Below are 14,736 nucleotides of genomic sequence, written 5' to 3'. Positions count from 1 at the left end.
GCCAGTCACGGACACATTTCGATCACTTATGTAGCCAACGGTTGCATTCCGGGACATAGCCGTAATGCACTAACTAGGCACCAAATATACCTATTTGTGAAATTGTCCAGTGTCCATGTCCAATTGTCCATTTCCGGTGAACTCCGGGCTAATCTACTTTCCATATAGGCATACTATATAGGCCAGGAGCGGGCAACGTCTCCGGTCGGCGGGCCTGACATGGGAAAATGAAGTATTGGCGGGCAGGAATATAGAATCGATACATTAATCGCGTATTTATCCGCCTATACAAGGAAAATATCGTATTTAATGTAGACTTCAAGTTCAAAGCAATATAGAGACCAATAACGGTATTTAATGAATTTCAACCTAGTGTACTTGAATAGCTGTTGAGGTCAATCAAGCCGCTGTGGTCGATCAAAGTTGTCAACAAGTTCTTTGAACTCTGGCTGCATGACGGGTGTAAAAACCCTTGGTAAAGACTGCACGTGAACAGCAGTTGTATTTATATTGGAACGCAGCCTTATTCGGTTAATGTTTATGGTCGAAATTGTTCGCTCGCTCGTATGTAGGTAGGTCGATGCAAGCAGAACAAGTAGTTTCATGACCATCTCTCTCAGGTTGGCAAACTTGCATTGATTCTGTGACGCATACAATTTGTCAATGCTTTCAGATTAGAATTTCACTTTCTGGTCAGAAACTCTCTGAGGGGCGCTCAAAATCCCGTCGCTTGCCGGATCCGGCCCACGGTTCGTATGTTGCCCGCCCCTGATGTATAGGCCTATGCACCGAAATCACGAGTGGTCAGTTGGTCACTGGACATGTGAATAAATTCTGGGATTAACGAACGAATTTCGTCCTTAATATTAGTAGTCTCACATATATCAAACATTTATCTTTTCGCATCCCATGTGATCAGATTCTCCGGTAGAGTTGATGGAGGGGTGTTTTAAATAATTTAGGGCTAGTTATAAATGCGGATTGATCTTCGGGTGGGCCAATGGTGATTAGTCATTTTGTCGCATGCTGTTATTTCTTGACCTCCCATCAGGAATGTCAGTATAGTGGAAAGATATTGGAATCGCTCAAACGTACCAGAAACGAATTTCCTTCGTGAGGAACACATGATTCCAAGTTGGTATTTCTATAAGGGCGTATAATTTTTTTCTCTGCAGTCTGACTCGAGTCATGATTTTCTGATGACTTGACTCGAGTGATTTTCTCAAAATACGGAAATGACTCGACTCGACTCGAGTCAATTTGTGTATTGACTCAACTTGCGCATGACTCGAACCAAGTCATATGACTCGAGATTCAGACGGCCAAGAGCGACATTTCATTGTAATTTCGTAAAATATATATATTGAAGTTCTGTACCTCCAAAAAGCTTTACGAAAAATAGTAAAGTAACCTCGCTATTGGGATTTCGTCTATCGGTACTGGTACTTGAAAATGCGACCATAAACTGCGAAAAGTGAGGAAAAATATTATATTATAAATGCGAACCATTCGATATAAAAAAACAGAGTTATAAAAAGTGGATTTAACAAGACTTCATCTGGAAACTGAGCAGTCTACGCAATTACTTGGATTGGGACTCGAGTCATCATACCATGACTCGAACTCGACCCTCTCCTCGCTGACTTGGATTCGGACTTGACTCGGAGGTGAATAGAAAATGACTCGACTTGACTCGAGTCAAAACTATAAAAGTGAGATTGACTTGTGACTCGGAGCCCTGTGACTTGTTACAATCCTGGGTTATACCAATCTATACTGCATGCAGCTTACACACATTGAATTTATGAATATGAATCGACCAACATAGAAATAGCGATTCAAATTCGCAAACGGTGGCCAAAAACAACCCTCACCCTCGTTGTTGCGAAAAGATTGTAGCGGAATTGATAATAATTTTAATTTTATTTATTCAAATATACATCCGTTGCGAGCTAAGAATGAGAGAAGAATATTAGTGTAATCGGAAAATATTAACAATAAAATATCACTGTGTCCATTTCATTGATAAGATAGTTTCTTCTGCTTCGACATTGGATACCCCAATTTGTAAGAAACAAACAATTATTGCTGAAACGACGCTGACTATCGACATCGCTGGGAGATTGATATGACCTCAATTCGATTCACTTACAGCAGTGCTTCCCAACCTTCTTCAGTTCGCGACGCACTTTTCATCCAAATTTCATTGCGCGACCCACGAGACGCCCTTTCGCGACTAAAATTTAAACCACTGCTCGTGGGCGCCAGTTTTTATGTTGTCAGTGCGTTACAGTTATCTGGTCGCTCCTAGCATGAATATTTTTCAGAATTCATGATGGCATTCGGTCAATGATATTGGCAATTGCATATGCTACTATGAATTTTTGGCGACATCAATATTTGGAGAGCGCCATTAAGGCACCTATAGTCAATGGACTATTCGCGATATATGTATACCGAAGATTTCGATCCTTTTGGGCAGAGGTTTTCTCATTGTCGATCTTTCTGACAGCATATTTCTCGGAGTCGCATGTTTGCCGACACTTCATACAGTATGTCGTGGCGCGGTAATGGCCGACACCGAAAGGCCTATTTCTATAAAGTATGCGTATTATTTTATTAGGGAGATGGGTACCGCACTACCGCTATTAAACAACCAAGACATCTAAAGATGTCAAATCGCGCGCGACGCGAAGAAAATTTGATAGAAGTTTAATAATTCTCCAAACAAATAGTCCACAATGTATGTTGACTCGTGGGATTATTTTGGCCCCTCTTCGAGCTCGATGCACCAATTGACGGGTTGCGGTGCGGCAGTTAACGTCCTGCATGTAACAGATGATTACAGACGTGAAAAGCTTATCTAGGCTCCTCGTCACCCGATTTGCTTAGGCGGTGGAAATGGACCGTGTTCCAAGCCGTCTGATGCGGAATCATAATAAAGAATATCGGCCAGGTGTAAATGACCGTGACCATTGTAGTAGAAGAACACAATGAACACCACAAACAACAGCAGACAAGAAAGCGCGTATCCAATGTGTAAGCAATTGTCTCTAATACGTTGAACGCAAAGGGGTTATGGATAGCTTGTGTTGCGGCAATTGTTTGCTGATTATGACGACATATCGGGCTGGATTACTGCATTTCCCGATCAACGTTCGAAAAGCGTTTGGCGGAAAGAATGAATTTCAATCATACGCATACACAACAACGCACTGTCAGATTTCTCGCTCCAATCAATATGACTGTGACGAAAATCTGGCTCACGAATTATTGTGAGCACGGCAACGTGGCCTGTCGCGCTTACGAGCGCAAAACAATTTGATTTGGAGGAGGGGAATGTGAATTTACTTTTCTAATCTTGAGAATATAAAGTGCTAGGAATATTTGGAAAATTGAATACGAAAGTGTAACATTTAAAACGGCTTCGCGGCCCACCTATTCGCGTTCGCGACCCACTCGTTGGGAAGCACTGGCTTACAGCAGGTTACGAAAGGTATAGAGGTCAGAAATGTCGCAGATTCTAACTAAGTGGAAACGCGAAGCACTCGTTCGGATTCATCAGTTGCCAAATGTAGCATGCTCTCACTGAAACACATGCGGATGTTATACTGCTCATTTCTATTTGATGGTAACTTGAATGGTTCAATGATTACCAATAATCTCATTGTGTGTGTGTGTGGGGGGGGGGGGGTACATGAGCTCTTTGCTCGAGCAGTGGGCGATACAGCCGATACTCGATTCGAAGTTATGGAAACGCCAGTATTGCACCATTTGAACCAAGAATCAAATACGAACCAAGAATCCAAGGCCGCAGATGTTAAGCAGATATCTTGAACGTTGGTATACTTATAAATACAGTTTGTTTATATTATATTGTTAGTATTACGTGAAAATTTATAACTCATGGTGATTTAATACAGAAGCGGCACACGATCACCGTACGTGCCGCTTTATTCTACCTAGTATACATGCATGACATTGGCAAGTTACCAAGCGATTGCGCGCGCGATTTAGATTGGCTACCGTTGACTGACGTCAGTAAAATTGTGGGTGAGTAATAATCCTATCTCGCCACCTCGGAAGCATCCGAAGTTGAGTTAAACACGCAACGCGACAAGTGATCTGAAGGGCAAAAGTTGAAGGAACAATGTAAGCATATATACTACAAGACTAAGCACCACTGTGATCTGAAGAATAACATTATTACTAACCAATACTATCACATATCACTATATTCAAATCGGAAAATATCACGTTGATGACGTGCTTGCTTCATGCGCACCATAAATAGAGTGGGCTATTAACATGAGACTGGAGTCAAACGTGTGGTGAACCTGTATCGAAGATAAGTATCCTTACACCAAAACCAGACGGGAAAGCAGCAGTTTCCCGTTTGCTTTATCAATGTCTGAGATTATAAATATATTTGCTACGTTTCCTCTGAATATCATCTCTAACCTGCATGGTTACTACTTACTAAATATAAATAATTATCGCTAGAAATTGCATGAGCAAACAAGAATCAACTCAAAACTCCAAGCGCATGAGACGTTACTCCAAATTCTGCAGGCGTAGTCGATTATATTCTTCAAACCGTAGCATTTAGGCCTGTTGTGACGCATTACGTGAAGGTCCTAGGTATTCCACCGAATGCTGGGCTGTATGCATCTATACGTAGATCTATGAAAGCTAAAATATTTGGTGGAATTATCATTCTATCTAGTTTCAGAGGTACCATCGGGACCTGGGATTTTTACACGAAGCCGAAGGCTGATTGCAGCCTGATTTCGCCGAGGAACTCGTACACACTTTCCTACCGTTGCATAGTCGAGTGACATTCGGACCGATTCAAGCTCGAAATATGTTTGAAAGTCGAACCCGAACCTAACTTGAAAAAGTCTTCAACTTCCACGTTTGGGTAGAATTCTTAAATCATATAATCACTAATCGTGCGATTAGGCGTGGCGAGATAACGTAGTGGTATAATCCACAGTTGCAACACCAATGGGTTGTGGGTTCGAGTCCAACTGAGGTCGACTCCAGAATTCCTACCTAGGTTTTGGAGGTTTATCTAGGCTCCTCCTAGCCATCTCTAGGCTCATGAGTGTGTTGTATGTGGGGTTAATGGTGCTTAACTACTAAGGTCTTGTGCACCAGACCACGTCGAAAATATTATATCCGCAAAAATTAGATCAATCGGGAGGCTAATACGAATTCAATAACAGTCTGAATTGTATATGGACTGGATAATAGGGCCCGTACTGTCATGTCGACATGGTTCCGTCTGGCCGCACTCTTCAAATATTGTCTCTGAGAAGCATATACTGGGCACACAATCAGAAAGTGTTCGACGGTCTCTTCGGCCATGAAGGTGTGGCACAGGCCATCTTCGTGGCACTTTATACGATGAAGATGCGAATTCAGCCGACAATATCCCGATTTCAACCTCAGGATAATCGAGGAGTGCCTTCGTCACATGACGGGTCGGCATATCACAAAATACACGCACCCATCACAGAAATTCCTGCGCCGCTGAATTTCTGACGAAGGCGTAGGCGGTGTCTTAAAAAGCCTAGAAGTGGGCCGTGCTACAAGTCGGCAGCTACGGAATCAAAATATAAGAAATATCGGCCTGGTGTAAATGACCGTTGCAGTCGACAAACACCATCAACACCACAAACAAACGTGTGAGTAGGCCCTGGCTATATTGGATCCCGGTCAAACATCGCGACAGTACGATTTTGTATTATAATGTAGCCTAAATCACGTGCTACTGTTTGTGATACCCTTGTCTCATCTAATTTACATTTTCCATTTTAGTTTATATTTTTGGCATAAAGTAGGGAATATACTCTACAATCATATTTTAATCACTTGTCACGGAAATCTTGGTGAATGCAGTCATCTCTTTTTTTGGCAATTGTATATGTAACCAATATGACGTAAGGTAGGAATGTCACGTGGAGCCGGCTCCCCTTGTCAAACCACCAGACTAATCCAACACGGCTCCCGTGTATATCTCGCCACAGCAAACATTAAAAACTCGAATGGGAGTGCACCGCTTTTCTATTTTCATTACCACAAACCCAGGGATATCCCTGCACAAACCATTTCACTTATTGCATGGAAATTGTCCCTGGGGAACCGTGCAGAACGCTAGCGCGTAGCCTGTAGCATATGACGTGTACCGACATCTTGACGCGGCGCAACAATATGAACCGCCCATTCAAATTAATGTAATATGAGCTCCGGGCGATGTGGCGAAACCATGCCAAGAAACAGATTGCGTAAAGATACATAGATAACATCCAGGGTTTTCTGCAGTGCATATACAAAAGAATCATTGGCGGCTGCTTTTGGCTAGAATTCAACACAACAGAAACTTCATTACAACACCCATGCTTTTCCTAAATTACATCATCCTATACAGACGGAACATGCTATGAGCAACCGTGCTTGAGTATTTCCCAAACACGGAACACTATATACGAAGTCGAGTTTTAAGTCGCTGTCATTAATTAATGCATTTACAAATGCGAAATTCCTTATATGGTCATATCAAACGAGAAAACATAAACAACGACATATATGTATATACCGATAACTGTGAATGTCGTGACTGCCGAAGTGTCGATACTCAATTTTATAGTGATGTTGAAGTATGGAGATCGATGAATGTGCGTTCTATAATTTCCGATTCCGAACTCTCAAGTACAGCAAAGAACGCCTTAAGAGTTCATCAATATCGTAACTGCGTTTTACGGCTTTCCCATGTAGGTCGCGTACGCTTCCTGTTCCCGGTATTCACTTTTGGAATACATCAATCCCAAATCAACTGCGTCATAGTGGGCGAAACCGAGAGTTTACACAAATTTGAAGGATGCTTCCGCCATTATATATTGACGCCTTGATACATCACAAGTTTACATTTATCATAATCCTGACAACAAGGATTGTCCTTCATTCGCAGTGCATGACAGTAGCCAGAATGATATTTCCACTTAATGAGCCTCTGTGTAGTTGTTATTTTCTGTGAATTGACAATCGGCAATGTTTAGGTCAACGAAGTCTTGAACCAAAAGCCAATAGAATCCATACATATTTGAAATTCCGGGAATGCGAGCAATTGCTACCAAAACTTGACAAGTAAAATTGGGAAGAAGCATTATGTTAACAATCTGTACAAACTACCACATGTCTAATATATGTATATTGAAGAGATAGTGGAATATCAGTTTGTATAGTGCATGGCTAGTGGCTACAAGTCGGCAGCGGCGGAATTACAATAAAGACTATCGGCCTGGTGTAAATGACCAATTGACCATTGCAGTCGAAATGCAACATGAATACCACAAACAACAAGAACACCACCTCCACCACCATACTGACGAATTTTTTAAATAGATCGAGTCGTAGGGCAGGGGAAAAACTCTGAAATTGTTTTGATCCCAATGGCGTATTATCACATGTAAATATGTCATCATGGAGGTCACACGAGTCCTAATGCAGCGCTCTTCCAGCGATGGTCCGTGGCACGTTGGTGTGACGTGAGAGGTTTGCAGGTACGCCGCGACTCGAGTTAAATTACCAAACAGATTTAGTTGTTTTCGTCATTTTGTCACTTAGATGATAATTTGACAAAACGCGCGCGGAGGTACGATGTTCCGAAAAGTCGGTATCATGCGGGAAGTTCATCAGTTCAGAATCTGATTTGAAGGGCGAAAACTACGCCATGAATCAATAAAGACGGAACACTGATACCGTTTTCCAGGATCTAAACAGCACTTCGTCAACCCCCATCACAAAACCTTGGTCTGAGCCCACCATAGGCTGACCAATCAAACTCCTGGGAGCTTCGCCCATACCCCCATTTTACGACGGTCCTTCCCACTACAACACGAAAAGCTCGAGTTTCAATATATGACATGTCAGAATGTATTTATTGTTTAGAAGTAGTTTTTCAAATTCGTGACTAAATTTTGTCAAGAATATTGGGAATTGCATATATTGCTATTTATTTTTGATTTACGGCACGTAATAATTACCGTGTTTAAGATAACTACTTTGTTGCGTGTTGTTATTTTGTGACCTTACGTCTGCTATATAGCCAGAAGATACTGCAAGCTGCCAAACGTATCACGCTAAATTAAAATAAAAGATTCCCTTCATGAGACACACACGATCCCAAATCGAAATTTCTTCACGGGGCGCATCCTGTTCCTCGGCTGGTGGAATTTGTGCTGTCAAGTACGAGTAGAAATAGCACTTTTAAAAGAAACCTAAAACTACTTGAAGTAGAAATAAAATTTACTGACTTAAATCTACTCAATATAAGTAAGAAGTTATCAAAAAGGTCGTAATTTGTCCGCACGGACTGTCGAAAGCTGCAAATTGAGTTATGCGTAAAGTGCATAGAGCTTGATTCATATTGATGCATCCCACGAGATATCAATTTGCGGCAGCATAAGCATTCATCCACATCAAGGGATGCATGTGATAGTATTGATATGGAAATGCGTGTGTCAGCCGAGAATAGTCGGGTTCATTTCAATATGAATACACTATTCAATTGGAAATGCGATAGTGATCGCATTTGTTTACTCGAACACGCCGTTTTAGAGAATGTCATGGGATGGCGCTCTCCCCCATATTGTAGGGCCCGTGTAATATAGTGGAAGAGAAATACGGAGAAGTTGGATCGGATACGCGATTACTATACGTTGATCAGAATACGGCGGATCGTAAAAATGCCATTTAGTGTAGCTATTTTTCGGAAAATAGACCCATTACTACAATTGCTTTTAAACTTCGTCATACGTTCTCCAGACAAAAGAACTGAAACTAATTAGAACTCAAAGTATGATACTGTGGATTGAAGGTGAAATATAAATACATAATTCGAAAAGCGGAAAATGTATTTTATGTCTCTAATCCAGAAAGTTTCTGGTTGGTTGTTTTGATATTCATTGTGTTTCGATTGCATTGGTCATTTTACACCAGGCCGGTATACTTTATTTATGACTCCGTATTTACCGACTTGTAGTACGGCCCACTTCTAGGCTTTATACAAGACAACTGTTATAAGAATCACGTGGCGAGGAGGAGCGTATATATACCTAAACATCCAACGCTAAGATAGGAATTGTGGAGCCGACCTCGGTCGGACTCCGACCCGCAACCCATTGGTGCAGCAGCTATGGATTATACCACAACGCTACCTCGCCACATCACAAAAAGGTAGTATGCTAAATCAGGTCTAAAGCTAAAAAAAAAGTCAGAGACCACTTTTCCAGATTAGGACACGCCATGGACTGCTAGATTACGATATGATAAGTAAATGCTAGATTGCGAAACATCAGTCTTAAACGTTATGATGGGCCATATATACTGTGATGAAATATTTCATACGGGCGACAATGCGGTGTGAACGGAATCACGCAACCCGATACCTAAATTATATTCACCGATACTTTTGTAAAATCATACTGGACACACCTTATTCACTGTGCGCGAAGCGTGACGAAAATTCTGGGCTTTATTGAACTTTTATGAAAATTAAATGTTGATACTCCGTGCAAACAGTCTCGAAATTTCTCAGGCTATCTTCCTGTTCGGAGGATTAAACGACTTATACTGACAAACTGAACATAGCGAAAAGTAAGTAGATCACAGAATATTACGAAGTAGAAGTAACAGGAAATGAGCAGAAAACTACTTGAGTTCTTCAAAAAGTAGAGGTACTTCGTTACTGACCATCATTGGGTAAATGCTAGATTGCGAAACGGTGGTTTCAAACGGCATGGACCATATCTACTGTGATGAGATATGCCATATTGGCGACAATCCAGTGTGAACAGAACCACGCAACCCACTATCTAAATTATATTCACCGATACTTTCATGAAATCATATTTGTCACTCCATATCTACTGTTCACGAAGCGTGACGAAAGTTCAGGGCTTTACTTAACGTTTATGAAAATTAAACGTTGTTACTCGGTGAAACAGCTCTGAAATTCTTCAGGCTATGTCTTAATGATTGCAGGATTAAACTATACTTGTACTTGACAATCTGAAAATAGTGAAACGTAAGTAGATCACAAAATATTACGAAGTAGAAGTAGTAGTAGTAGTAGTAGTACTTCGAAAAGGTAAAAGAACTTCGTTACTGACCACCTCTGTCAATTTTACGTTCAGGGGCAACATGTCTCCTTAATGCAGTGGTTCCCAACTTTTCTATGGTCGTACCCCAATTTCAGATTTGGTAAGCTCCAGCCTGAAAGGCCAGCACCTTTGATCAGATCTACTCATGGGAAGCTGAAAAATAGATTGGACGTTCACGAACCCCAGAAAAAAAGGACCCCAATGTTGAAAATCATTATCGCAGATATCTCACTGCATGGAAGAAATTACAACTAATTATGATTTTCCCTCGCATGCGTGCCGCAGACCGACCTCGTTTTCGAAGGCCTGTCTTCTGGCCGGCCTATGTGTAGCGACTGAGGAGGAGTGGGTGACAGCCGGAGGTGAATGGGACTGTTGTTTTACTAGTTGTGCGAGCTGGGTATGCTATTCACAGATAAAAAGTTAGGATCTTCAGCCTGATCCTTATATGGAATTGAATGAAAAACTTCCATACTATAGGTGCAATTTTCCACCATAATTGCTTTTCCATATTCCATGCTGTGTTTGTCTTGGTTGGAATTTAACAGTAAATGACTTCGATTTTCAAAAAGCCAGGTTTATAAATGCGACCAAGAAAAACACCAACGGTAAGGTTAGTCATATAAAGTAGTTAAAACTGTTACAGTCACTTCGCTATAAATAGTAGTTTACAATAGATTAACGAGTTTCACCTTGCAGACTACAGTGACACGTTTTACGCTTATGCCTAAGCACGAGTACAATGATGCTTGCGACGCAAATGACGCGATCACTACACAGTACACACAAGACGTTTATTTGGGCGTAGACTGCTGATTAAGTGGGCGATGCGGTTTCTTCTACATTATCCTTGTCTATACGACATCGATTGTACTGTATATCCACGGGAATAATAATTTGTTTGTCATTTGACGTAACAATGGATATGTCGTCACGATATTTCAGCACATAATATATTTTGCGATGTATTCCATCTTCAGTAAAATTCGGGAAAGCGTTTTCTCCTACATTAAATTGATGAATATGCGCCAAATCGTTAGTCAAGTCATGCGAATTCTCAAAATGACTCGAGTCAAGTCAAGTCCTCTCAAAATTTCCCATTTCGAGCCAATTTCGAATCACCAAACATTTTCAGTCTGTGTCGCTTGAACTAATGTGCGGATACGGATGCAATATGCATATTGGCGAGGCCGCGTCAAATCTAGTTACGTGTCTCAACTATGAGAATATGAGTCACTGGTTATTTATGTGTCTGAGAAAATTGCTCGCGGAGTATATACTCAATACCTATACTCAATGCTAAATACTTTGTGATAGTATATTTTATTTAATGCGATGTTTATTGACTGATGGTGCATGGAGGCTGTAGGCAGTGCCGAAGTCATAGGGGTACGAGAAACAATGTTTGATAATGTAGGAGAAATTTGTTACCCGTCAATTTTGTCGACTTGTCCAAGCAAGGATCAGCTATACTTCTTAGTGAAACATTACTTTTTAATCACCAACCACTCATGTGACTGTTTAACATTTGTGCCTTTAGTGTTGTATGCATTTGCTACCTCCAAAATCCACCCAATAAGCCTCCAGTTTTGGGTCCGAATTCAACAACTGAGTTCCGAAACTGCGGGGCTTATTCCAAGACTTCAGCACATTACTGGTGCTCGTAAATCGCAACCCCACATATAGCCCAAGACGGACTCAGGCATCATTAGTGAGACACCGATGTTCAATTGCGCGAATCCTCAGTTAGAAATTGATGCATATGCAATGCATACTGGTTGTATATATACTGGCTATAGTCAAGGCCCTTACGACGGCAGTTTAGGGTATCTCGAAGCTGTTTTGTCCGCGATATGGCTGCTGACAGAATTATCCATATCTAAAATGTAAATGTAATCATATGAATATAGGATTAGTATCGATGAGTGGTCTTTTAGTGCGGCTGAGAGATTCAGAATGCTTTGCGAAGTAGAATACTTGAACATTGGCTTGAAAATTTGCTTCGCAGGTCAAGTCAAGCCATTCGAATACGCGACTCGACTCCCCCTAACACTTGTCTTTGAACCAGGCGTGTTTTGTAAGTGATTCTGTGATTTTGCACGAACTAATACTTGTGATAGCGCTCCTTGCCAAAGACGAGTTTAGGGGGACAGGACATCTACCTATTTTAGACAACACAAATATATTTATATAGGCAACAGCGAATTCGTGACAATGACAGCACGGACGGCCTATGCTCGTAAACCTTATGACGTTGACAATCTGATACTTGATATATAGTTAGTAACTATTAGTTCTATAGCTCTTGCCTAATCATAGCAGCTTGCGAGGATATATATCCGTTCGCAAATTGCTTCCAGCGCTCGCCTGAAGAGTATGCAAATGCAGTTGTGAACATACGTATGAGAACACGTTTGCTGATTGGATGACTTTTAGGTATTTCTTTCATTTTGCATGATATATATAGTGAGTAACATTACATAAGGGGGTACACGAATATAGTTATCATTTTGAACAACTGTATCCATAAATCGGATAACAATATTCGATTTATACCACATTCCATGTTTCGGCATATATTTGTACGCTCATTACTGTGCGAATGCGAGATCGCAGGTCATTGATATTGAAACCTAAATCTCCATCAAAGCAGTAATCCCGGTAAGTCAGACGGTCCCCTATTCAACACAAATAGTAGGGATGATGTGAACTTCTGTAAGGTTCGGGTCCGTGTGAACGCGAAACTTTTTAAAGGGTTCCGTGTGAATGCGAAAGTGAACCTCATGACGTCACGGGACGTCATATTGCTAATTTCAACCCTAGATTTCAGTGAAGTGTTAGCCTATATTAATGTACACGACACCTAGCGACGACTCGATCGGGCCATATAATGCCAATATGCTGAAATACATATTGACGTTTTAAACATCGCCAATAGTGTCAACTGGGGCAATCGGATGATATACCAATCCCATAAAATCAATATCTTCCGTCGCTTTGCCAACAATTTCGACCAGAACCGGTATAGGCCTGAACGGGCTATATGTATATCGCGTCTAAGTATTGCTACGTTGATATTGAGTGTAAAACGGATTTCTTTAATTGCTACCGATATTTCCCCACTAACAAGTTATACAGCAGTTAGCCAACACACCAATCGCACGGATTTGGTTTTCATGATGCAATAAACATATGAAATCAAGATTGACACCGTACGCCTGCTAGAATTTTTACATCAGACTACGAGATAAATTTCATTGATTGGTTGAATAAGCATCATTCGCTGACTACCTACATGTAGTGCATTTCACTCTTGGTGTTGTGTGATTGCGGGTCAAGCTCACAGCAGAGAGTGACTAAATATTTGACAAAAATTTTGTGACAAAGCAAGTAAAAATTTTTCAATTGTCAAGGTGCTTGCAAGCTTAGCGTTGATTTCTTATGCTTCCAGGGCCATGCATATGTAGTGGCCCGCAGTTGAAATGTAATAAATATCAACCAAAGATGTTATAATGAAGTGAAAATCGTAATATATAAAAAACGTTCACAGTGCAGAACCTACCAAGGTTCGTTTGTGAACGCAAACCTCTAAATTTCTGGGGTTCACACACAGAACGCGAACATGAACCTCACGTTCACACCATCCCTAATAAATAGTTATGATGATAGGATGCGATTGAAATGAATGCGAACCACGGAAATTCTATTTAAAAACTGGTGTGCGATATATTTTCCAATAAACATCATTATCTTCTTTACACGCATTCAGAATGGAATTTGTGTATAGAACAGAGGTTGTTAATCTATGTTCCAGGGAACCCCAGGGTTTCCGTGAGCCAGTCTCAGGGGTTCCCTGGAGGTCAAGTCACACGCTCAAATCAGACATGTGATCTGTGATGACGCGCCCGTCTTAGTCATCGTTGCAGGCAATTAGGCGATATTAGCAGTGGAATTGTAACTATTGTTGTGGTGCGCTGTGCGCAGTGGCCACGCAGGGGTACGAAATCGAAACCCTTCCTTTCTGAGATTCCAATTTTATCTCCAATATCCTTATGCTCATTTGAAATTAAGCAATTGGTATCACGCTGTTGCGTTTCGACCGTGCGATACGATGACACTTTCCAAGATCTCAAGCCTTTTGCATTTCTAAACTGGTATCTGAAAGGTAGCAGTGGGGTTACCATATTTTACAACCTGGGAAGGAGGACACTTTTTTATAAATCATAGAAGCTAGTTTACCAAAATTGAAAACAGCTGATTTTGAAATATTTGCTGGGAATTTTGTTGTGTTGGTTAAAAACAAAGGTCTTCACTTTGACTCGATTCCCGCATTGCCTACTTTTCGGGATAACTCTATGGTGCTGACTAAACAAAAATAAATAAAATAAAAAAAACATGTCAACTCAATGATTCGATACCCGAATGACCCGCTCGAACGTCCGTTCTACTTATTTCGCATCATTTATGCCGGTTTATAGTTAACCCTGTCCATTAGCCTTGGTGTAAAAGCTGCGAAGGAAAACGATTTGCCAAAAAGAGGGACATTTTCAATTTCCTGAAGAAGGAGAAA

This window comes from Botryllus schlosseri, chromosome 10 (assembly GCF_051294905.1).
Source record: "Botryllus schlosseri isolate E-star chromosome 10, Bs_hap1, whole genome shotgun sequence".
Classification (NCBI taxonomy): Eukaryota; Metazoa; Chordata; class Ascidiacea; order Stolidobranchia; family Styelidae; genus Botryllus; species Botryllus schlosseri.
The sequence above is the reverse complement of the archived record's forward strand: the minus strand, read 5'-3'. Positions refer to the sequence as shown.